The sequence below is a fragment of the Fukomys damarensis genome, unplaced genomic scaffold (assembly GCF_012274545.1).
Source record: "Fukomys damarensis isolate Sample0158 unplaced genomic scaffold, DMR_v1.0_HiC HiC_scaffold_28, whole genome shotgun sequence".
Classification (NCBI taxonomy): Eukaryota; Metazoa; Chordata; class Mammalia; order Rodentia; family Bathyergidae; genus Fukomys; species Fukomys damarensis.
In genome coordinates this window covers 47934263-47958907 of record NW_022900940.1, presented here as the reverse complement: position 1 = coordinate 47958907, position 24645 = coordinate 47934263, and the positions used below count along the sequence as shown (strand labels likewise).

The following is a 24645-nucleotide window of genomic DNA, read 5'->3' as shown; positions in this document are numbered from 1 at the left end:
AAATGCTGTAATGTACAGGGAATAATAGGGCTGTCATTAACTGGTTACTCTCTTCATGCCAGATGTAAGAAAACACTTTAAGGCCATAGTATAGTTAAGCCCTCAGCATGGCCTTGTAGATTAGGGGCAATGCAGACTTCCCGGAGTCTTCAATGATAGGAAGAGGAGGCTGGAATCTCCTTGGCTCTTATGCACCCTAGTGTACTGCAGGTAACCTCAGAACACATCCGACACTGTGCCAGGCCACCACCCAGGAGGCTTAGCTCTCAGGGTCACCAAAGTCTCTCAGGCCATTGGCAAAGCCTCTTCTTTTCTGATCTTTGTTTCTTTATGTTTTGATGACTTTTAGGTTTTTAAAATCAGTATTTATTTTGTAGGCACTATGTAATACCTTTTTAATATAAATAAACTGCTACAGGTAAACCCACAGTTTGCTTGGCCCACCACTACTAGCCTTCTCCCCTCACTGTCTTTTTGGCTCCAGCTCCATGAGGCCCAGCCCCAAGAGTCACCTTGGCCATGCTTGGCACCTCCTTCCCAGCTGGCAAGGTTGACGGGAAGCTCTGCAGGGGACTCTGACCACGACCTGTCTTTCTCAGAGCCTCGTGGCTTGCTGTTCTACCATCTGAATGTGTCCATTTTATCTTGGGATGCATCACAGTTTCTAGCTCCTGCCACCATGCTGCTTCCAGCCAGGAGGGCGTGAGAACTAGGGAAGGACAGGAGGGCTGGGCCGCTCCCTTCAAGGACGTGAACTAAAAGATCTCACCTCTCCACTCCTCGACACGAAATGGCACAGTGCATCCTTGTGTGTTGCTGTACACTTAGAGCAGATGGCACAGATAATTTCCCAATGGCCTCACTTCCTTTCTCTTTTCCCTAAAGGGTGACAAATGAATTCCCCCAATGTTAGCTGCAGAGGTGGTTCTCAGTAGGAAGTCTCCATTCCTCAGCCTCCCTTGCTGCAGCAGTAGGATCCACCAGCACCCTTTCCTGGCCTGACAAAGGGTCTTGGAGCTGACTGCCCTGGAGCTTCTGCCATGCAAATCGACTTAGTACTTGGGAGTTTGGGGATAGACTTCCTGCTGGCCCGCGTGTGTATCTCCTCTCAGTGTATGGCCACCCTGAGAAATATGGTTCCAAACTGGAGAGTCACGTTCATCGAAATCTTGAGGCTTTTTTCTTTAATGAGAGGAAGGACTGGGTGGAAATGGGAGGGTAACTAACCTATTAGGGTGATCTCTGTTATATTTAATCAGGATGTGTGAAGCAGCTGCTTCAACCCACAGCCAAACTCCTTTCCAGAACTCCTTCAGCAGGAGGGCCCTGCCTTGCCCAGCGCTGTCTTCCCGTCGCAGAGAGAGCCTGCCCCAATGGCACAGGGACCCAGCCCTGAATCCTGAGACAACCCTAAGGGCACCCCCATTCCCTGCTGAGGTCCCTGCAAGCGTCACCACCACATCATGGCACCCTCTGCCCACACCCTGGAGAGGACTGATCCCAGGCGCCTGCTAGGGCCCCTTCTGCCCATAAACCTCTCCCTCAGCTTGCGTCCCAGGAACCACAACTGCCAACAGTAACAGAAGAGAAAGGAAGACAGGAGAAAAAAATTATTCACCTATTACAAATTGTATTGTGAGGAAGTTGGTTTATCTCAGGACTCTAGATAATGTAATATTTGGTATCTGTTGATATATAGGTATTTCACTGCAAAAAAAATACAAAATAGATAGAGGAATTCATACAGTCACTTCCAATAATGTTTTTAAAAGGCACAATTCCAATGCTAGCATAAAAAAATCCAACAATTCCAGTTAAGGTCATCCTAACGTTCACTTGACCAGCATTTTTTTAAACCATCAAGGTCATCAACAACAAGAAAGGTCAGAGAAACCATCATAGCCAAGAAAGGCTGATGAAACATGGTGACTAAGTGATGTAGAATTCTAATTAGGACACTGGAATAGCCAGAGGATATTTGGTAAAATCTAATGAAGTGTAAATAAACTGAGGATCTTAGTTGCTATGTATCAATATTGATTTGTTAACTGTAGCAAATATTTCACATTAGTGTAAGATGTTATGGTAAGAGGACCTGATTATTCTGCACATGAAAATACGATATACTATCTTCTCAATGTTCTGAGAGTTCAAAATCGTTCTATCAGAATCTCTTTGTTAAGGGCTGGAGAGAAGTACACCAACACTGTGGCTGTATTCTCTGCGTTTGCTGGATTGCTGTGAAGATAGGATGAATGATACAAAATTATAAATACTTAACAGAGCCTGGCAAATGGAAGGCATTCAATAAACACCTGTTACTACTTTACTAATTTTAGTGTTATTTGTATTTTTATGTAAAAATTATCATAAGCAAAAATTATATCAGAAAGTTCTTTTTCAAAGAAGAAACTGGCCTTCTAAGGCACTGCCTGAATCATGTCCTCAGGATGAGGACTCAGCAGCAAGGGGAGGGGCTCAACAGAACTTTGCCCCTCAGTCCCAGGTTTTGGGGAGTGACAGCGAGGTTTCGTCTGTGATCAGTGGTCCAGGAGTCTGACCTGCCTTGATCCAGGCTCCATCTGAAGGATTAGCACCAGGAGAAAGACCCCTCCTTTCAGGAGTAGAGCTTGCCTCACTAGCCCATCCGCACAAAGCCAGGCACTGAGTCCGGCGAGACTGGAGGGTACGGACTGCGAGGGTCCAGAAGAGAAGGCTGGGAAGGGCGACTGGGAAAATGACCTGGAAGTCAGGAGGCACTAAGCACAGGAGCGTCTACACAGCCCTGACGGTCCACTTGAAGGGACTAGAGAATAAAACTGAAGTTCCACCACGGAGGTTGGCTGCAGCAGACTGGAGCCACTGCTTTTTACCAGTAGATTAAAGCTCTGTTCATGGCTTACAAATTCATTCCACAAGTTCTTAGAAATATATGATTTGCTATTATTTTAAATACTTTTAATGATGGAGGCATCAAATGATGTAGCATTTACTTGAACTAAAAAAGATAGTCTTATTCTTTTTTACATATAAAAATCCTTCTACAGAAAACATAATTAGTGGCTAAACATTAAAAGCCTTCCTTTTAAAGCAGTAAAAATACAAATGGATATTACATTTGGATATGATTTACACTTAATATTAATTGGACATTCTAGCCAACAAAACAAGAAAATAAAACACATATAAAGTAAAACGGAAGACCCAAAGTTATTTATTTGCATATAATTGCCAACATTATGAAGCTAAGATAAAATGCAAATTGTCTATCTTTCCCTTTGCCAAGACATATGTGATACCTACAACTTAAAGGAGAAGATTAATTGGGCTCATTGTTTCAGGGGTTGGCTGGCTCCAAGGATGGAATATCGTGGTTAGGACTCGAGCAAAACTGCTTAATTCACGGTGGTCAGGAAGCAGAGCAGGGAAACAATGCCAGAGGGGAAGGAGGCAAGGTCCACCCAGACTCAGTCACAAGTGTGCTACAGCAATGCCCTGGTGGCGAGGTCCCAAGTTCGATCCCCGGTACCAAAAAAAAAAAAAAGATTAAAAATCTATCATTTTTAAAAGGAGTGAAAACAGTTTTAGGTCTACGTGAAAGTTAAAATATAAAAATGATAGCTAACATTTATATGGCAATTGCTGCATGCCGGGCAGTTCCATAGTTTTGTATGGATTTCCTCGTTTAGGCCTAAGTGTAACGCAGAATTATTAATCAGTGTTCATTTATTGTTGAGAAAATTGGAACTCAGAGAAATGAGGAACCTAGAAAGGTCACCTCGCACGTAGTCAAGAGGAGCAAAAGTCTGAAGAACAGAGCTGGATTCATAAAGGTAAAGAGGCATGATTCCTCCTTTTCTTTCTTTTTTTTCTCTCATTGAGTTTATTGGTACTTTTAGGTATACAGTACAGTTACATTCATTATTGGGATCTTGTACCTTTACATGACAGGTCTTGGTTCTCATTTTTTCCCCTTACCCCTGCCCTCCCTACAACCCCTCCTACCTTCCCAATTTACAAATACTTTATTTCCATTTTTTCATTTTCTCATATTTTTTTCTTTTTCCTTATTTCCTTTCCCCTACCCTTCCCACTTCCCCTACACCTTTAGCCCTTTTCTTCCTATTTCACATTGTCAATTATAACGTTAGGACCTTATTCCTCCTTTTCTATGGAAAACAAGATAGTTTGGGAATCAGGCGGCTTAATCCTGGTCCATGTTTTATAGCAATGTATGCAAAGGGTTGCTTGGAGTCAAGTTCTACATGAATTGGTAATTTGTGGCCAGCATAATGTGTGCAGGACACCACTGGAAATGTTGGAAGGGCACACTGTCCGTCTCCTAGGGACACAGTTTTCCCGGGGGGCAGACTGACTGCTGTCCATCATGGCTTGAAGTATTAAAGTCATATTTGTGATTGTTTTTACACCCAAAATCCAATGTATCTTATTTGGACAAGGTTAATATTTCTTTCTCTTGGCAATGACAGAATTAAAAACTCCCAAGACACCTCCCATTGAATATAGTAAGTGCTCTAGACAAATGCGCTGGCGCCTCTGTCCAAGTTACAGAATTATCGCATGGGATCTGTTTTACAAACTCTGGATGTCAGCAGATACATTTCTTAGGTAGAATTGAGGCTGCAAATCTTCCAGTTAAAACACAGTGTTGTATTATTTGGTGCTTGCCATTTTTAGGAGAGAGAAAAGTAGTTATTTAGATTTTTAGACAGTATGGGTGTTCTTTAAAATGAACGTGACAGTGAAATTTCTTCTAGAACCATCCTTGGATACCAAAACAGAGACACACTTTTGGGTTACTCCCACATCTGTAAATACAGCAAATCACCATTTTGTTTCATCAGTTATGGCAGCCGCAGCTCTGGTGCCCGTTGGGGGTTCAGTACTTTCTGCTCTGCGGAGCCCTAATGAGGCTCTTGCTCTTGGTCGTCCTGTGTTTGGGCTTCCTCTGAGCAGAGTGTTGCAGGCAGTCACAGGCCACTGCTCAGCTATGTCTGGGGTCAGGAGAAGCACATACCTTTCCACCAGGCCTGAGATCATCTGTACACAGAAAGGTTCTCACCCAGCGGTGGTTTTCCCCATCAGCCAACGTGGGGTGCTGTCTGAGCACTTTTCACATTGCAGTGGGAGTGGGAGGTGGAAGATGCTGAGGCCAGGTAAGCTACTAAGCACCCCTTGTGACAGGGTGGCACCCGCGGCCAGGAATCAACACAGCCCCAGCCTCAACAGTGCTGGGCCAAGAACCCCTGTTTCAGAAGGAAAGCACAGCAAAATAAACCAACATTGTTTCTTCTGTCAGCACCCTTTGGTAGCTGCAAGGGATTCGTTCCGTGTTGTCCCATCTCCAGCACACACAGAACCCAGAACCCACGGGTGCCCAAATCCCTTTTAGAAAATGGCAGAGTCTGCAAGTCCACATCCTCCAAGATATATTGCATCATCTCAAAGTCCTTTGTTATGCAAGGTAAATACTGTTTCAGTGATTGTGTGGTGCTGTTTGTTTGTTTTTGTTTTTTTGGTACCAGGGATTGAACTCCGGTCCTCGCGCTCGCTGGCAGGGCAGGCCACCAAACCGCTGAGCTAAATCCCGGCCCTGTGTGTGTGGTGCTGTTTAGGGGTAATGAGAAGGGAAGATGATTCAGATGTGGTTTCTTTCTTCAGAATACATTGTTTGCAGTGGTTGAGGCCATGGATGAGAAAGCAGTGGGTAAGGAGACCCGACTGTACACAGAAGAACCTACAGATACCACATACATTCAAACTGAAGGCTCAAGTTACATATCCAGTGCACTGAGAACCCAGGATAGGCTGGGTATGTGGGAAGGGCTTTCCTAATCTTCTTACTGTTCCGTGGTCTTTGCTGACGGACTGCAGCCAAACGTGGAAGGCATCTTTCAGCTTTCAGAACCAGCCTTCCCCGGGCCCTCCCTCTCCCTCTCCCTCTCCCGTCCTCTCCTTTCCCTACCATTCCTTTGTCCATTTAGCACAGCTTCTGTGGTGATGAAAAATTCTCTGCGAGCACTTTCCAAGGTGGTACTTGAGTGCTGCACTTGAGTGTGGCTGGTGTACCTGTGGAACTGATTTTTAATTAAATAAATTGTGAAAAATTATAGCTTTATATATAAATTGTGGTAATTAAACTGCAATAGGTACGCGTGACTGCTGGGTGCCATCTCAGACTGCAGGTCTAAGGCGCACTAGCCGCTCTAGGTTGAGCCGCTTCTCGGGTCTAACGTCAGGTCCGGATTGAAGTCATTGTGATTGCTTCCAGTTTTGCTTTTGAATATTTGTAGCAGGATATTTGTTTCCTATGGGGGAAAGGTTCCCATGTGACTTGACTTCCAAAGAAAAACCTACCAAAAAGAGTATTTTGAACTGGAGAAGACGCTGGATTCATCATCCACGTGCTGTAACAGCTTGTCTCCTGTGTACCAGTTGCTAACAGTGCCTCTCTCCGTCCCAGTCTTCAGTGATTCTATGCGTTCCTTTCTATTAGAGCAGCAAAGCCTGGTCTTAGAGAAAAGACTGATTCTCTCAAGAGCAAGAGATTGTCATTCCAGCAGAGCTAGTGAGGCACAGCATTTCCTTCCTGTTGTTAAGCGCTGCCCTCTTTTAGTCTTTAGTATTCCTCTTTTGCTTTCTCCTCTTTTCCTTCCTTCCCTCCTCACCTGCCTCTTCTCTTCTCCTTTCCACTTTCATCTATCTCTTCACCTATCTTTCTTTCTCTATTTCTTTGATTACAAACTTGCTACTGCCTGACCCATGCTTATTTCTACAATCCTGTGAAAAAGATGCCTGGATATTATTTGGGATTCCATGCATATGCCTAACTGGCTCACAGGAAAAGTAATGTATAACTGTGCCGTATCCCTAATACAGCATCATACAGGACAAGATACATGTCCAGTGTCCAGAGGTGTTGATGTGAGTCATGGGGAAGAAATGCAGGTGGAGGGAAATGGGGAGGCAGCTGGGATGGGCAGGACGCTGCATGCATGCCTGACCCTGCGAGAAAAGAGAGACGGTGAGAAGGCTGGGAAGGAGGAACCTAGAATGCGGCGCTCTTCAGAGAGGCCAGAGGGGACTCCTCCAGTCACAGCTGCCCGTCCGAAGAGCTCCTGTCCTCAGGAATGAGTCAGCATCCTCAGCAGTGCTGTGCTGGCCTTGCCTGGGAGCCGCAGGGTGGAATGGCTTCAGTACAGACAGGCAGGTGGGCGGCTCAGGAGCTGCACGCAGTGTGAGCCCAGCAGTAGCAGGTCTGAGAGGCACGTGCTCATAGCCACGGCGTCTGAACTACTCCCAGCGATGTGAAAACAGACAGGCCCCTTATGCCACTGGCCACATCAGGCCCACAAGGGGTTCTTGTGCGGTCATTTGCACAGGCGACTCCTGGATTCCCACCCACTCCTCTCTCCCTAGGGGGATCACCGACCCTCAACCAAGACAGGTGTCCTCAGTCTCTCTGGTGCTTTTAATATTTCCCTTTGTCTAAGCCATACATTGGCCAAGAAGGCAAAAGCTTTACCTCTCTTGTTGACCACTTGTCATCAGGACCAAGCATGGAATTGGTAAATATTTTGTGGAAATGCAAATGGCCATGCTGAAGTTAAAAAGGATGCATAATACAATCAGCACTCTCAAATTGCTTACGATGTAGGACAAATGAAATATCTAAATTAAAGGGCATTTTGAAAGACTTGAAGTTTCAATTTCTTAAGTCAAGAATTGGCTAGCCAATAGCATGTTAAATTAAAACCACCTAAGCTCATTTTGATAATACATAAGACTAATGTTATGTAGTGTGATCAAACTATAAGTGAATACTTAAATTTTAAAACATTGCAGTAAGGGACACGTGGCCATCATTCCTTCCTCTAAGGCATCCCCCTTGCTTTGAAGATATTTATCCCAATCTTTCTTGTCATCTTCAGAAGCAGCTCTGAAAATCCTCTCTCATGAGTGTCTTTACTAAGTGTGATAGAAAATATGGTGAAAGCTGCTGCCCCTTGCAATCTAACAGCAAGGTGAGCATGTAAACATGTTACGGCATCTTCATTCATCCTGCTCGCTGGATCAGTACAGTGCAACTTCCAGCTCTTTTGCAAAGTCAAAGTGATCATGAAAGGTAGGTGTTTTGGCCAGAATCAGGACATTGAGGCAGCCATGCGAATGCAGCTAATAAACTTCCAGAACTGCTTCAGAAAGTGGCAAGAATGGCAATGCGTTCAAAAGGAGGGGGTGTTATGAAGGGGATTAAAGGCAGTGTATCTAGTACTGCAGCACATTTTTTAAAATTAAGCATTCACTGTACCTTTTGAGCACAGCTCCTAGTGAATGTTCTGTCTTCATGGAAGTCCCTACTCCTGGGAAGAAAGCTGCAGATGATGTCTAGAAAAAGTGTCATTAGTTGACATATTTAAAAATTGGGTCTCCAGGTCATGTTACCAGAATGGGATGAAGTTTGTCTTTGAATTCTCTGTGCCAGGAAGGTTTCTCACAATGAAGCATGTGCCTTAGATGCTGGTGCCATAGCTCAGAGGGTCCTTCCCTGCCCAGTGTGCAGCCCCACAGTCTCAGTTCCTGGTGCCCAGCTGCCCTCCCTCCTGATAAGCCATCCACGTGGATCACCAGGGTTGGCAGAGAGTGAGAGCATTTGGCTGTTCGCCACTTACAGAGGGCACAGCACATTTCGCACATGGTTCTACTCTGTGTGTACTAACTCGCTTCATCCTCTGCCCCATCATGCAGTAGACCGCAGATTAGAAATCTGAGTGCCAGAGACGTTGAGGGACTACTAGCCCAGGTCAGAGCCTGGTGAGTGGTGAGCCAGCAGTTGAGCTCTGCTTGTTCAGCTGAGGGCATCACGGCCACACTGCCTCCTGCTCTCAGGCTACCCTGTCACCTTTGTCCCTCAGCCAGTACGGGGCCTGACCCCAGTTGGCGCGATTAGATCCTTCTGGAAATCCTGATGCAGCCAACAGGAAAAGGGCTATTTCCAGTCAGTCCTGTATATGCCATGGCTATCTCCCAGGACAGCCCACCTCCCAGAGTAGGGCCAGGGGAGGGAGGGACAGAGGGCTGGCAGCGGCATCTGGCTCTGTTCTGACTTAGTGATGTGAGTATTTGCAACGTGCTGTAAGCAGAGAGAACTATGGAATGAGCTACTCTCTTGTATGCACTGTGCAGGTTTAGCATTTGTCAATGTTTCAAAATTCATCCTGCCTTATCCCAAAGAAGTTTCGAAATTCCTTTTTTTTTTCCTCACTGGGATATGTGACTGGAAATCTCAGACATTATTTATTTCCCCATAAGTACTGCAATTGTGTCTCTGGCAGATAAAGAATTTTAAAAGTAACTGCAATGGGGCCAGAGATTTAGCTCAGCGGTTCGGTGGCCTGCCTTGCAAGCGCAAGGACCCGGGTTCAATCCCCGGTACCAAAAACAAACAAACAAACAAAAGTAACTGCAATGCTATAGACATACATAGCAAAATTAGTACTAATCATGTTATCCCAGTGATACTTTCTTAATCACTGAATCTAACCCCACCACAAGCCACTCAATGACCTTTAACATTTTAAGAAAGTTTATGATGAAGTTTTCTGTTACTTGCAACCAAGTGGAGGGCTTTGAATGATTTAGAAGTACAGCCAGCCTTCTTTTTCTAGACTTACTCTGACAGCAGACATTACCATATAAGTAATGAACATACAATCATTACATAAATAAATAACCCTTTACAGCTCCATAGCATTGTATATTTCCAAAATAACTTTGGCACGGGGCCTGTTCACAGTAACTGTGTGAGCAAGGCAGTGGACATCAGCTTCAATTTAGGAGAAAGATTCCTGGAGAGACTCTTCCAATGTCAACAAAAGGGAAATGAAGGGTCACAATCAAAATGCTCATGATGTCATTGGTTTCTGATGATCTCTTCCCATGAGCCTCCATGGGTCCATGGTTGTCATCAGTAGGAGCAGCCAACAGGTACAAGTAAGTCAATAACATGTGTTAATATCAGTGAAGGGGCTGGTAATGTACCAGTGGTAGAACATGTTCCTAGGGTGCAGGAGGCCAGCACCACATCCCCCAAAAACCTCCCCTAAAAGAATAATTCAAGATGTTTGTGTTTCAGAGAAAGTTGAACAATAAAGAAAATCAACCTGATAATCTAGACAGCACTAGTGTACAGCTGCTATTTTTTAAAAAAAATCTGGCAAAAGCTTCCAAAAGAAAATATTATTAGTTCTTTTTAAAAGGTGCTTAACTAGCAGTATTTAGCTTTGATCTAGTGATCCAATGTAAACTCAACCACTTTTCTCAAAGAATCAACGTCCTGAGACTTTAAATGAGACGCTTGGTTTCCAAAGTCTTAGCCAAGAAGTCTGACAGAGTAAACTGTCTTCTGCTCCATTTATCTAATTTGGAAGAATAAAGGCCTGAGCTGACCTGGCAAGATTTGAACCCATGGCTCCAGGAAGTCTAAGTAAGCCCAAGATTATGTTTGGCCACTGATCATTTCCCCTGCAGGGAGAACTCGCAGCTTCAAGCCTGTTTACCTTGACGAAGCTTTTTAAGATAAGGGATTAAAATGCTCCCTAATAGCAGAGATTCAATGCAACAGGTACGTCATTCCAGGACACTTCTCAAGAAGACATTTTTGTTTGGAATCCTCTACACAGGTAGTAGCAAGGAACTTAGCTGTCCTGGTCTAAGAAAGAGAAAAAGGCCAGCAAACAAAGTACTTCTCTATTTTTCTCTGAGAAAAGTCCAGGAGAGAGACAATTTCTCATCAACAAAAGGCTAAGAGGAGTTAATTTTCTTCTCCCTCAGGCTCTGTGGAAAGGTAGTAAGGGGTGAAATCAACTAGAAAGACTTCCCGCTTGTGTTCACAGCCTAGATAACAGCTTCCTGTCTGTCCTTAGGGAGATTACCTCATCGGTTTGAGGAGGCTTGATTAAGAGTGTCTCCATTTACCCACCTAAAATAATAGTCGTTTCATCAGGGATATTGTGGGGCTTAATTGCAGCCTGTGAAGGGTAATGAGATCCTCAGATAAGACCCTGTGTAAACACTACGTGATGTATGTCTGCATATGTGTACTGCACTGCACATGAGGCGCCCACGAGGCCCTGGGACCGCATGACCTGGCACAGTTGTTTTTCTCAGCCTGTCCCCAACCCTCACTAGCCTCTCTGCCTCAGACAGAGCTTAAGTCTTCAGGACTGTCTAATGCCGAGGTCGGCCGCCTGGCATTCCATGTGGTGGCCAAGTTCAGGTCACCTGTCTTCCTACGGTGTTTCCCCAACCTCAGGCCCTCTCATTTTTCTGTTTTGCAGTGGCACTTAACCTGTGCCACTGGAAATGTTTCGAAGTGGGACACTTCCTTGCTAGAAGCAGCTTACTGAAGGCAAAAATCTTCATGTGGCTCTCATTCACAGAAAACTAGTGTTTCCTGATATGTATTACATGTGTGTCTATTAAATTTTATAAAAGTTTGCTTACTGTGTTTCTAAGTTATATACCACCAGTTTATGTGTATCATATCTAGGTGAAATAAGAAAATAATTCAGAATTCTGTATAATTCCCAAACTTTTCATATTTTATGGTTGCAACACGTGATGCTACCATTTTTGACAGCTTTTCAATGACTTATGGCAGGGAAACACAGTGCCCACGACTCAGGCTTAGAGGCAGACCTGCGGGTCAGCTGGACAGTGCTGCTGACTCCAACCAGGCCAGGCATCTGCGGTCAGCCTGGGGAAGGCTGGTCCTGGATGGTCTCAGTCACCTGTCCAGAGGTTGTCTGTCTCTTACCTTAGGGCCATTGACTGATGAGACTGCCTGTTCTTTGTCTTCTATCCAGTTATGCTCGGTTTGTTCCTGTATTCACGTCAAAGTTTCAAGAGAAAGAAAAATTTGCAAGGCTCCTTGAGGCCTAGACTTGGAAGTGAACAATCTAACCTGTGCCGTATTTTAGCAGCCAAGCAGAAGTCCAGTGCTGGTCTAGAGCTGTTGTACTAGTGTCAAAAAGTCCTGCCTTTCTCCTGGTTTGTGCTAAACCATACCCAGGCTGTCACTCACATCCTCACAGTACAAAGAGCTGCTAGAGTTGCAGCCATTACATGCTGCATTGCCGGGTAGAAGCTGGGGGAGGTTAGATAATAGTCCCTGAAGGCATTCGTATCCTAATCTTTAGGACCTGTATGCTTTATGTTAATAGCAAAAGGTACTTAGAGTACCAGTTCTGCTCCGTTGATCGTTGTACCTGTTTTGTTCCAGTACTGTGCTGTTTTGTCCCTGTTGCTTTGTTGCAAAGCTTCACATCAGACACTGCTACTCCTCCTGCTTTGCTCTTATTGTCCAAAATTGCCTTTGCTATTCTGGGTCTCTTTTGGGTCTATGTGAATTTTAGGACTGTGTCTATAGATACGTAAAGTATGCTTTCAGTATTTTGATTGGGTCTGCACGGAATCTGTGTAACAGTTTTGGAAGTACGACCATTTTGACCACATTGGTTCTGCCTATCCAGGGACAGGGGACATCTTTCCATTTTCTGGTGTGCCCTTCGGTGTCTTCCAGAGCGCTGCAGTTCCTTTGTAGAGGACTTTCACTTCTTCTTGCCTGAGAGTGTCTTTTAGGCACAAAAGTGTTTATGATGAAGTTCAAGCTGCCTAGTTTTGCTTTTGCTGCTTGTGCTTTTGTTTCATATCAGAGAATCGGTTGTCTAGATGAAGAAAGATTTAGTCCCATATTTCATTCTGAGAGATGTACAATTTCAACACCTGCATTTAGATCTGTGATCCATTTTGAGTTAATTTTCATATTTTTGCATGTGAATATCAAGTTTCTTGGCAAATATTTATAAAAAATGAACTGTTACTTAATGTCTAAATTATTACCATCATTTCATCCTCTTGGTGTTCTTGCAGAAATCAATTGGCCATGAATGTGGGCACTAATTTCTAGAGTCTCATTTCAATTCCACTGATTTATTTTGGTCACTAGATTTATAGTATATTTTTAGATTGATAGCTATAAGTTCTCCAAACGTTTTCTTCCTTTTTGGGGCTGTTTTAGCTCTTGTAGGTGTAAATATTATAATCATCTGGTCCGTGTCAGTTTTGCTTCTCAGGAGGACTGCCCTGAATCTGGGACTGATTTGGAGAGTAGGGACATATTAACAAGTTAAAGTCATCCAATTCGTAAGCAAGGTTGACTTCCTATGTATTTAGGTCATCTTTAATTACTCACAAAGGTGTTTCATAGTTTTGGAATATAAATTCTCTCCTTTCATTCAGTTTATTTCTTAGTATCTTTCTCTCACTGTATTCTGGAGGAGGAAGGAGAGGAGGGTGAGGGAAAGGAAGGGGATTAAAAAAGAAAGCAAGAAAGATGCCGTAATACGTACATGTAAACATTCCCCAAGACAATTGTAAACCACAGGAACTGCAAACACGCAAAAAAAAGTTTTAATTTTAAATTCAAAGAAAAAAGGAAAGTGAGAAGGTAATGCACAAAATGGGAGGAAATGTTTTCAAACCATGTTTCTGGTTAGTACTCTATACCTACATTATACACAGTCCTCTTACAGCTTAAGGAGAAAATAACAACCCAACTAAACAACAAGATTGGCGTGTGAACAGACATTCCTTCGAGAAGATATGCTCCGTGCCAATACTCTAAGGCACGGACACTCAGTGTCTTCAGACAACAGGAAAAGGCAAATGAAAGCTGTCATATCTTACCCAAAACCCAGGAAGATGGCTATAGTAAAAAATGTATATATTGGTGAGGATGGAGAGGAACCAGAAAACTCATACTGGTATAGATTTTAAAATTTGAAGGCACTTGGAAAAACAGACTGGTAATTTCTCAAGAGTTTAAACTTACAGATACTATATGATCAAAAATTATACTCCAAGAGAATTGAAAGCCTACATCACATAAAAACATGAATACAGAAGGATTGTTCACAGTGGCCCGAAGGAGGAAAAGTCCTTCATTGCTCACCCGCTGGCTGACAGGTACAGGAGAGGTGTTACATCCGCATATGGGGAGCCCATCAAGGGTATCACTGTGGTTTGGATCGAACACGTCCCCAGATTCTCACATGCCCGGGGTTTGGGTCCCGGAGGCTCACCCACCAGTAGGTTCAGTGTCTGTGTGTGCTGCCTGGAGGCGGCACTGGAAGCATGACCTCAAGGAGTGTACGCACCAGCCGGATCCCCTGGTCCTTCGGCCTCCAGCTCCCCTGGGATAAGCAGCTGACCCCTGCTTGCCCTTCCACTGTGCCCTTTCTGTCCTGGACTCAGGTGACAATAGACTGAATCCTCAAGAGCTGCGAGCCAAAATACGCCCCCCACTTTAAGTTGTGGGTGTTGAGTATTTTTTCTTAGCAATGGGAAAGTGACTAATACAAGTATTAAAAAGAAAGAGCGTGCTGCAGCATAGCTAAAAGTTGAAAACATTGCATTAAGTCAAAGAAAAAACCTTGTCAAACATGACCATACATTATATCATTTCATTTACTGGATATGAAATGGTCAGAACAGTCAATGTGTGCAGGTAGACATTAGAGCAATTATTTCCCAGGACTGGGGCTCATCTGGGGGTGAAGGGGAACTATTCATTGCATAGACTTTCTTTGGTCAGTGATCAGATGTTCTAAAATTGGTTTTAGTGATGGTTACACAACTTACTACATACTAAAGCACATTAAATTTTATACTGCTAATGGGTGAGTGCATTGTATGTGAATTCTATCTCAATAAGTTTTATACCTAAGAGAATATGCTGGCTAAGAGAAAACAACTAAAACAGTTTTTTAAAAATGCCTGGCATTAGATTCAGCTCATACAACTCCAGTTTGTGCTGACTCAAATAGATTCTAAGATCTTCTTCATCTGCAAGATTTTCATTTTGTAGCCAAGAAGCCTATCTAGAAAACAAAAAGCAAAATAAGTGAAGAAAAGAATTCATACTCAGTGTGTAGGACCAAGAGATGGTGAAGATGATTACATCTATCGACTAACATTTTGAGGAGATCAGAAGAAAAGTTACCAAGCAGAGAAAAAGAGTTAGCTACAACCCCAAACTGACTCGGTGTGAAGGCTAAATTTCCTCCTCAGCAAGGACACCTACTTACATGAACTGAGGCAGGGAGGGGTCTTGGAAAGAGAGGAAAGTTCAAACCAAGGGAGTCCTGGGTTCCAACTGAGACACTGCCAACTATCCCTCCAATTTGGATTTCGCAGTCCTTGGCCTTGGCTCCCATGTCTACAGATGCAGACACGGTAATCGTCCTGACATCAGTGTAACCACCTGGCATGTGGAGGGCGCTCCACAGACACCAGTCCCCATCCTTCCTTCTGGGTGGCACAAAACCAAACTTTAGAGCGCAAGAAACTACAGAGGAAATACGTCTTGGGATTTACCAGCACAGTCCATAGCTGTCCCACTTGTGTCATCCCTCTCCTTTTTGTAACGGTTACGGCGACCTGTGCGACCCTCTGCACTGAGCGAATCCAGTGTGCTCTCAGCGGAATGGGGTGAGATGCAGAAAACTCCTGCTGCACTTAGACTGGAAAGAGAATTCTCTACTCACCCTCCCACGACCAGCAGCATCAACCACGACTTCTGCACTGAAAAATAAACTGGGCAAGACGGAACAGAGGTGGACTTTGGATGAGAAAGGGCCAAAAGCAGAGCACGTAGGAGACAGTCCTACAAATCAGCCGGAGCCCCGGGGAAGGGCCAGGGCGTGGGACCCACTCTTCTCTGAAGCCTCACCATGCCTCGCGCGCCTCCCTCCCCAAGTGTGTGAAACTGGCCTTTTTGAAGTTAGTCTTTTAAACAAGTTTTAAATGGCTGTCTTCGTGAAAGTGAATCAATATTCTTTCAGCCTGGGCTTTTAGCAGACATTGTCTCCCCGTAAATCAAGGGCATAATGACAGGAATAATTCATCATCTCATTACATTTACATATGATGCACTTCATTGTTCTGAGAGGAAGGTTATCTTCCCTGCCCAGGCCTCCATCCAGAAACAAATAAAAGACCAAGGCACCTGATTATTTCATGGTCCGTTTATAGAAGCTGTTGTGGATCAGATTTCTGTCTGTTAGCTTCTTTTTCTTCACAGTCCTCCTGTGCACACACTGTGGAGACATATTCTTCCAGCTAAAGAACTTCAGTAGCCTTTAAAACTTTATCTGTTGGAAGAGGCACCTGTCTATGTTGAAGATGCTCTCTGTACTCTTGATGTCCTTCTGTATCAGTGCCAGGTCTGGTATCATCAACAAGATATTTAAGTATTCACTGAACATTTGCTATGTATCGCATATGGATTCTGAGGATACAGGGCGGGGGAGAAAGACGGACATGTTTTGTTCTTATTCAGCTTATTGTCGCAGTACGTACCTGCTGCCACAGTGGTCAGTCCTGAGGAGGAGAGATAAAGGATACGACCAACAGGGGAAACTCCTACCTGATCTAGTGGGTGCAGATTATGGAGCACATCACTGGGAGTGATGCTTAAGGAAAAGCCTGAGTGCTAAAAATATCATATCTGTTCAGTGCCAAAGTTCTTGGTAGAAGAATAGAGACATGAACAAAATAACAAAGGCAAAGCGGGGCAATGGGTAAGTACTTCAGTCAACGGCTCCAAGTTATGGCAGCCTCTTTGCTACCACTCAAGAAGAGCTACACTGGCAAACCGTCCGAGAAGGCTGTGTAGACCTTCTCCATTACACAGCCCCTGGTTATCAGTAGAGACCGCTGGAATCCTGGCAGGACCAGGGCTTCGGAGAAATGCAGACCCAATATGAACTTCAGAGTCACCATGTCAGGTTAACCTCACCTGAGCTTTCTTTTGGCTGCTTAGCTTCTGAATCTCAATTTCAACTTGCAAAGACAGACATAATAAGAGGCTCTAAAGGTTGCCATGAAGGTGAAAAGAGATTATGGAGGCCAAAGCAAAAAAGCACATGGGGGCCAAGAAGCTGGGCTGGGTCCCCTAGCAGGCTGCGTATGAACCCCTGCCGGGCTGCTCCCTGCTGTGTGACCTTGGGCAAGGAACAAATAGTTATGCTGCCACACAGCATGTTTCTAAAAGTCACTGCACTATGCACAATCGGACACTAAAAAGCTACTGTGCTTATGAAGAAAATGGGGTTGGGCATAACACACAAAACTTGATCAGAGATATATTTTTAAAAGTAGGGATAGGAGCTGGGGATTTAGCTCAGTGGTTCCAGCGCCTGCCTCGCAAGCACAAGGGCCTGAGTTCAATCCCCGATACCAAAAAAAAAAAAAATAGGGATAGGAACTAATAAATGGTATTCAGTATTGCACCTACTACATAGCCAAGAAGTAGATAAATAGCCCCAGTAAGCATGGTATCCTTCCATGAAAAACATCTGGCATTGGGTTGTAGACTGGTGTGGAGAGGGTGCAGCCGGCAGTTACAGTGATGGGGTGGAGGGAAAGGCACAGCATGGGAGGTGGAGGGTGTGGTTCAGAGCACCGGTGAACTAAAGGGGGTGGTGGGTTGGAGAGGTGTGCATTTATGTACAATGCTCTTTGTAACCATCAATCCTGATGAATCAGCTTCACTGGGCTGACAAACGCCTAGGGGATTAGTGGAGTGTGCTCCCAGGTGAGTCAGGTGTGCCATGGAGGTGTAACCTTGGGTACTATTTTGTTCCTTAGCCCATTCCTCTCTGGTGTTGTTCCTGCATCCTGCTTCCTGACTAAGACACTGTGCTTCACCAGGTCCTTCTGTTATGATGTTTCTGCTTTGGCCCAGCTACCCATGTACTGAATCTCCTAAAACTATATGTAAATTAAACTTTCCTTTCTTTAAATTGTAGATGTCAAGTGTTGTCCAGCAGCAGGAAAACTAATACAGAAAACTGGTACTGAAAGTGAGGCTGTTGCTGTGAATGTACTTGACCATGTGGTTCAGTTTCCAGAAGGGACTGCCTAGAGGCAGTTAGTTATTTGGAAAACTTTAGAGAAGCGTGCTGGAGAAGTCTTCGAATTCTATAAGCAGAGCCTGATGGGTGATTCTGGCCACAGTACAGAAGACCAAAATGATGACAGAAAGGACAGTAGCAAAAGCCAAGGTCACATGTTCAGCTGAGAACAAGGACTCCTTGGCACTCAGACTGGAAGTCATGTACGTTCTGCTCTGGAGGAAGAGTAGTCTGTGTTTTGCCTGTGTCCTGAGACTTTTCAGGAGACTGAGATTAAGGGTGAAGGACTAATTAATCTGGTGGGGGAAATTCCAAAACATCCCAACATTCTGGCTACACCGTGGGCACCGCTGGCTGTTTTTTAGCCAGATTTATAGTGAGAGTTGGGGGCAGAAGGCAGAGCAGGAAAGTTGACAAACTTAATTTTTTGCCCAGAAGGAACCATACATAAAGTTTTGGACAAAAGCGGTAGGGCTGCTAAAAAGATTGGCATCATTAAAATGAAACTAATTACTTTGTGCAGAGTCAAGAAGAAAGATGCCTTGAAGATACCTCAGAAATTGGTAAATCCCCATCCCAGGCTCCAGGGTGCAAAAGTGTAGAGCTTTCATTTAAAGAGAGTCCCTGGGACTCCCACTTAAGAAGGGCCTCCCAGAGAATTGCTTCCCCAGTATTCATTTCACCATGTTCACCCATCCAGACATGCAGAGGCTGCTACAGCCGTGATCCAAGGGGGCCGGGCTACTGCTTCCACTGATAGCCGACCTTGGCATCGTCCACGTGGCACTGGTTGTACTGGCATGCAAAATGCAAGAGTTGTGGCGGGGGAGGCTGCTACGCAGATTTCAGAGGAAAGCCAGAGAGGTGAGGCAAGGAGCCCTTGAGCAAATAGTTCATGAAGCTATGGGAATGAAGCCAAAGGTGCTGTGGAAACTCTAGAAAGCCAGAAATGCCAGAACATAAAATGTCTGCTGAGGAAAGTCGAAGGCTGTGAGTGTAGCCAGCTGAAGAGAGATGCCATGTAGGCTGCAGCTGGCAAGGCCCTAGGGTGGAGCTGCCCAAGCCCTCCAGAACTCACATTCATTGCTATGTGCCCTGGGTACTCTAGGACTTTTGCTTTTGTTTTTGTCTGGTTCTTTTCCATCTCACTGTTCCTTCCTTTTGGAACAGGAACGTTTACTCTATGGCACTGTGCCTTGGGATTATATAATTTGTGCTTTTGTTTTTACAGAGGTTCACAGCTAAGAGTTTGCCTTTAGTCTCAGAAGAGATTTGGACTTGGGCTCTGAAAAGTGTTAGAACTGTTGAGACTGTGGGTGAGGGAGTATTGTGTTTCCAGTTGTTTGCAGGATGGCTGGATCATGTTGGGCAGAATTATGACCTTGCTATTGTCTTTGTTTGGAGATTAAGTATGTTAAAGGACATGTGTTGGGATATGAAGCTCTTCGGGATGGATTATGATAATTAGTCCTAACATGGAAATTTACTGGATCAAGACATATATGCCTAGTGGATTATCAGAGCATGGATGTGTCTGGTCAGATCATGGTGGCTTGACCTTGTGCAGTGTTTGTGGTCCCTCACCTGTTCCTCTCTGGCACTGTTCCCCTGTGTGCTGATCCCCTGCTCTGCTTCCTGGCTTCTGCACACTAAGTAGTCTTGCTCTGCCAGGCCCTTCTACCACAATGTTTCTGACTTGGAGAGCCAGATGAACTTGGACTGAATCCCCCGAAACCGTGAGCTAAATTGAACTTCTCAGTCTTTAAGTTGTAGTGTCAGGAACTGTGTTCAGGAATGGGAAAGCTAGCTTATACATTCCTTGACTTCTGAAGGTGTTACTCACCATATATTGAAAATATTTTGAGTCAAAATGCTTTTAAGCCATCTAAATACCCCACACTGAAGAATACTGGTCATCTCCCCTCCTGATGGCGGGCTGAGTGGGAGCTACAGCTCGCTGCCACGGCCCAGCATCATAGGCTTCCTGCACACACCACTAGTGGGGTGAAAGATCAAAAGTGAGGGTCAGAAGCACAGTTTCTACTGAAAGCATGTTGTTTTGCATCATTGTGAAGTTGCAGCACCACAAATTGAACCATGGTATTAGGCGCTGTCTATACACACAGCCCCTTCTGCTGGCCGTGCGTCTCTTCATTCACCCAGTGTTTCTTACACTGAGAATCGAGCCTAAACAAACCGAAAAGTCCTCCCATTTACATTAAGTTCACAGTGCCCCCTGCTACATCAACAGTGTTGGAACAAACATTCTAGGAGAACGGACTGCATGTGTGCTTACTCTGCCTCCGTTCTCTCATCTGCAGCTGGGGGTGGTGTGGGGTCAGCCTCCTGAGGCTGTCGGCCCCACCGTTACGCCGGGTCGCTCCCTGAGAAAGGGCTCGTCTTGGCCTGTTGTGCAGTTGCGGTGCCTTTCCCCCCGGAAATTTTCATTCCATGTTATGATAGGTTTGATCTGGCAATCTTTCCTAGAGGATCAGTGTTCCTTCTGGGTAAGGCGTGGGCCCTGGCTGAGGCTCCCACTCCTGCATGATTGTGACACCCATGGGGGATAGGAACTCTTACTCACAAAGAGACCTGAGCAGCGAGATTGTGTCACCTCCTGGAGGGAAGGCAAGGAGGAGAAAAGGCCCCGACAGCTCTCTGACTCAGAGGGGGCTGAGGACCGCGAGGTGAGTCCCAGCTCACCTGGAGGCACTGCTTACCGCCAGCTGCTCTTGTCACGTCAGCCCTTCTGACCGTGACTCCCTTCATCGTGATTCTCCAAACGGAGCTCCCTAGCCACTGCCACAGTTGGCCCGGCCTGCGGTGAAACCCAGACGGGTCGTTCCATCTTTCACCCATTGTCTTTTTGGGTTTCTGCAGACAGCTGGCTAAAAACAGATGTGAGGAGGCCAGGGCATGACTCACAGGCTTTGGTCCGCTGAGCTGCAGATCCAAGTGTGAGGTTCGTGATAGCTGTTTGTAGGGCATTCATGTGGTGTGGATGCAGGTGCTGTGTGGGTTTCCAGCGCTTGCTTCCAGCTGCGTCTCTCACGCGCTCCTGAGTCCTCTACTCTCCTCCCCATGGGCTTCTGTGCCCATCTGTGGGCTCAGAGTGTATACGGATGTACTTAATTAGTTTTCGTTTCACAGTGTCCTCTAGGAAGTAGAAAAGAAATGGGCAGTGTCCATGAGTATTCTCACTTTTCTGAAATCCGTGGTGATTTGCTATAAGTGGGTACCTGCACACTGGGTTTTTTAGTACAATCATGCCTGAGGCTTATGTTTTAAAATGCAATATTCTATTATAAATCAATACATTTTCTTTTATTTCTCCTCTATATGGTAGTGAGGTCATCAAGCATCATGTCAATATCTTTCAAAATGTTAATACCATCAAATATCTGTAATAGAAAAGAGCCCGGTAAGCATAAGGACGCTGGGATGAGGCATCAAGCCGACAACTACCAGGACCTGCTGGGCTCAGTCCACCGCTAACAGGTGGGCACGAGTGAGAGAAACCCTTGTTTGGCTTTGGCTCTGAGCTCCAGGGCCTACTTTACTGGTTTGCTCAAATACATCAAGTTTCAGTCATTTCTAAAAGCAAGAGATAGACTTTTAAATAGTGTTGTACTTCGGAGATCTATATGTGATAGGGTGTTTATGGATAGCAGACCGGGCCCCACAGTGGCTGCTGTGTGGTTCTGAATGGTTTCCTTAGCATCCTGTGGATCAGCATGTTTCCTGATGTCAGTAACCTTGGCATCGGTGCAGTTTCCCTGCGCGGGCCCATCTGAATACGCCACTTTTGTGATAAGAACACAACCCAACAGCGTATTCTCCTTGTCTCGTTTATGAGCTTACATTTTGCAGAGAAATTTATTTTTCTTTTTCTACAAACTAAGCAGTATTTCTCTCCACCCCCTTCCCAGATGGCTGATGCTTCCCAGAACCCCACACTTCTTCAAAAACCAGCCCTCGGGCAAGTCTGAAGGCTGCTCTCCACCCAGCTTTGGCAGGGGCAGGATCCGAGTTTCTGCAAAGATATACGTAAGGAAACAGCAAGGACGGGAATGAAGTTATGGTCGTTCACGAGAATCCGTGTCAGGGTAAACCCTAGGCCAGGTTTCCCAGCTTCGGAAGGCCTGTGTCACAGGAGCTGATGAGATTGTACTGGGGAGACACGTGTACTGCTTTCACTCAGAAAGCAAACACGATTTTATATGTCACACTTCAAACTTTTATTTTTATTAGTACATGTCTGCAAGATTTAACGATCACACACATCGTGGGAAGTCGACACATGTACATAACACATCTGATTCTGTTACTTCCCCTTGACTCCCTTCTTTCCCCTCCATCTCTTTGTCCCTCTGCCTTTGCAATCTCTCTGTTGACAGAGTGGCTTTGCCATCTGGGGCTTGCAGGCTGGTAGACCTGGGTTTCAAACCAGAGGCTCTGCTCACCAGCCTGACCCTTCCAGGAAGTTACTGTAAGAGCAACAGTGGTAGCTGCATTGTATTATGAAATAGTTTAAATACAAATAAATTTGGAGAAAAAATAGGAGTATAAGGCATCCCCATATACCGTCACCTAGCTTCAAAAATTGTCAAGGTTTTGAGTAAGTTACTGAATTAGTGAAATGACAGTAGTGATTCTCACCTCCAGGAGTTCTTGTAAGGTTTATAAAAGCAGTAGGACATATGATCTCTCAGCCATGAAGCTATAATGTTTACTCTGTCTTAAACTGAGAATAACCATGGTTTAGCATCAGACTGCACTGGATGGAAAGTGGGAATTGGTGACTTTACTGGTCCCTAGAATGTCACAGGGTGCACAGGTCCTGAGCACAGTGATTAGGTCTTATATTTAAAAAGCAAACCCCTACACAGGACAGAAATCCATTGTGTCCCAGTGAAAATTCCTCATGACTTATGCAGGACAAAAAAGCTACTTAGGTACATGGCCTTGTCCTTGAAGCACAGTGTGTACAACGCAGAAACAAATTGGCAGTAGAAACCCTCATGCAGGGCAGGGTGCCTTTCCCGGGTCTCCAGCGACTACATGGGTAACAGCAGGCCTGCCGCCTCCCTGTGACTGTTCTCAGAGGCCTGCACAGAGAGAGAGAAGCCTTCCTCTGGGGAACAAAAATAGTTGTTCTTACATCAAACTGAGAAAGATTTTGCTGAGCTTCAAGATGAGGAGTGATTAATTCACAGGAAGCTCTGCAGGGCCAATCAGACGGGGTCCTTGCTCAGAGAGGTGGTGGGGAGGCCGGATTTGGAGGATGAAAGTTGACTGCTGTTTGCGCTGTTTTGCAGAGCAGCTGAAAAGAAATGCAAGTTTCTAAAAAGTGCTAGAAGGAAAAAAGGTAGCTTTGCTCTGATCTGTAGGGCAATGCCTTACGAAGAGTCAGTGGGCAGTGGGTAAATAAGGTTCTGAATTTTTAAAATCCAAAACTTGGGTTTTTATTTTGCAACCAGAAGCAAGTTAATTTCAAAAGGGGAGTGGCATAATAAAACATGTGTCTTGGTTTTTCCATTTACATTACACGACGTGGGCAAATTTCTCCACCTCTCTAGCTTCAGCGCGTATCTCACTTAAAAGTGTGGTCTCCAGGTGCATCCATTTACCTAAAAATGTCTCGAGTTTTTCGTTCTTTATGGCAGAGCAGTGCTCCACAGTACATAAATACATTTGCTTTATCGTTGGATGAATGGATAAAGATTTATGGACCTGAAAGTTCTTCAAAGTGGATAGTTCAGAAAACCCTAACTAAATATCGAGGGTTTGAGGATGACTTGGAAAACAGTATTTTCTTGTGCAGTTCCCACTGTGTGTGTGTGTGCTGAGGACCAAACCCCGGCCTTGAGTACACAGCACCCCTGAGCTGCAGGCCCAGCCCGTCTTTCCTTTTGCAGTCGCTTGGCCATTACTGTAGTGACTGTCAGAATGCGTTAAATGCTGGACACGAGTCAGCTGGCGAGCTGAACACGTAAGCCTCGCAATCACATGTTAAGGTTTCATTGTTGTTATTTCGATCATAAACGAAATGAGTCTCAGAGGGGTTGAACTTATTAATGTCCACGAGCACACAGCTGGGATGCTGCAAAGTCAGAGTTGGAATTCTAACCTAACTGCCTCCAAATCTCAAGCTCTAAGTTTGCTGTTGAACACAGAAAGGTTTGGCTTAGGAAACAACTAGTGTTTCCTGCATAGACAGCCTGACAGACATTCAAGTGGAGAACGTGAGCAATTTTTAAATTGACGTTGTCTTCACCTTCCCTAGCCTAGTCAGCAAATATTGCAACGGTCTTCTGTTCTTCAGAGATAATTTGCTGAGAGAAATAAGGATCTACTGGTTTGTATTCTTGAGGTCTTTAATGGAAAATAAGAGACAGAGTCGTTCTTATTAGCAGCAGATAAATTTTTGCAACTATTCTGTGGGTTGAAACAGTCAATGAAAACTACAAAGTCTACCGAACAGGGTGCACGTACTTCAGTCGCTCTCCACACTCCCATCTGGAGGCTGACGGCCACCACTCGAGCACCTCTTGCAATGGTGGAGGCCAAAGGAAACCTGCATTAATCTCATGGTGTCGCAGTGAATTACTATTAAAATGTTCATACATTTCCGGGGACTCTGTAG

The 24645-nt window shown here is 44.9% G+C and overlaps 1 long non-coding RNA gene across 1 annotated transcript in view; it reads left to right on the top strand.

The window, feature by feature from the left end:
* Window positions 1-9980: 9980 nt before the first annotated feature.
* Window positions 9981-24645, top strand: part of LOC109117481 — a 31433-nt gene continuing 16768 nt past the window's right edge. The window contains exons 1-2 of the long non-coding RNA XR_002024792.1: window positions 9981-10014; window positions 21929-22046. This is a non-coding gene — a long non-coding RNA (uncharacterized LOC109117481). The remainder of the gene's footprint in view (window positions 10015-21928; window positions 22047-24645) is intronic.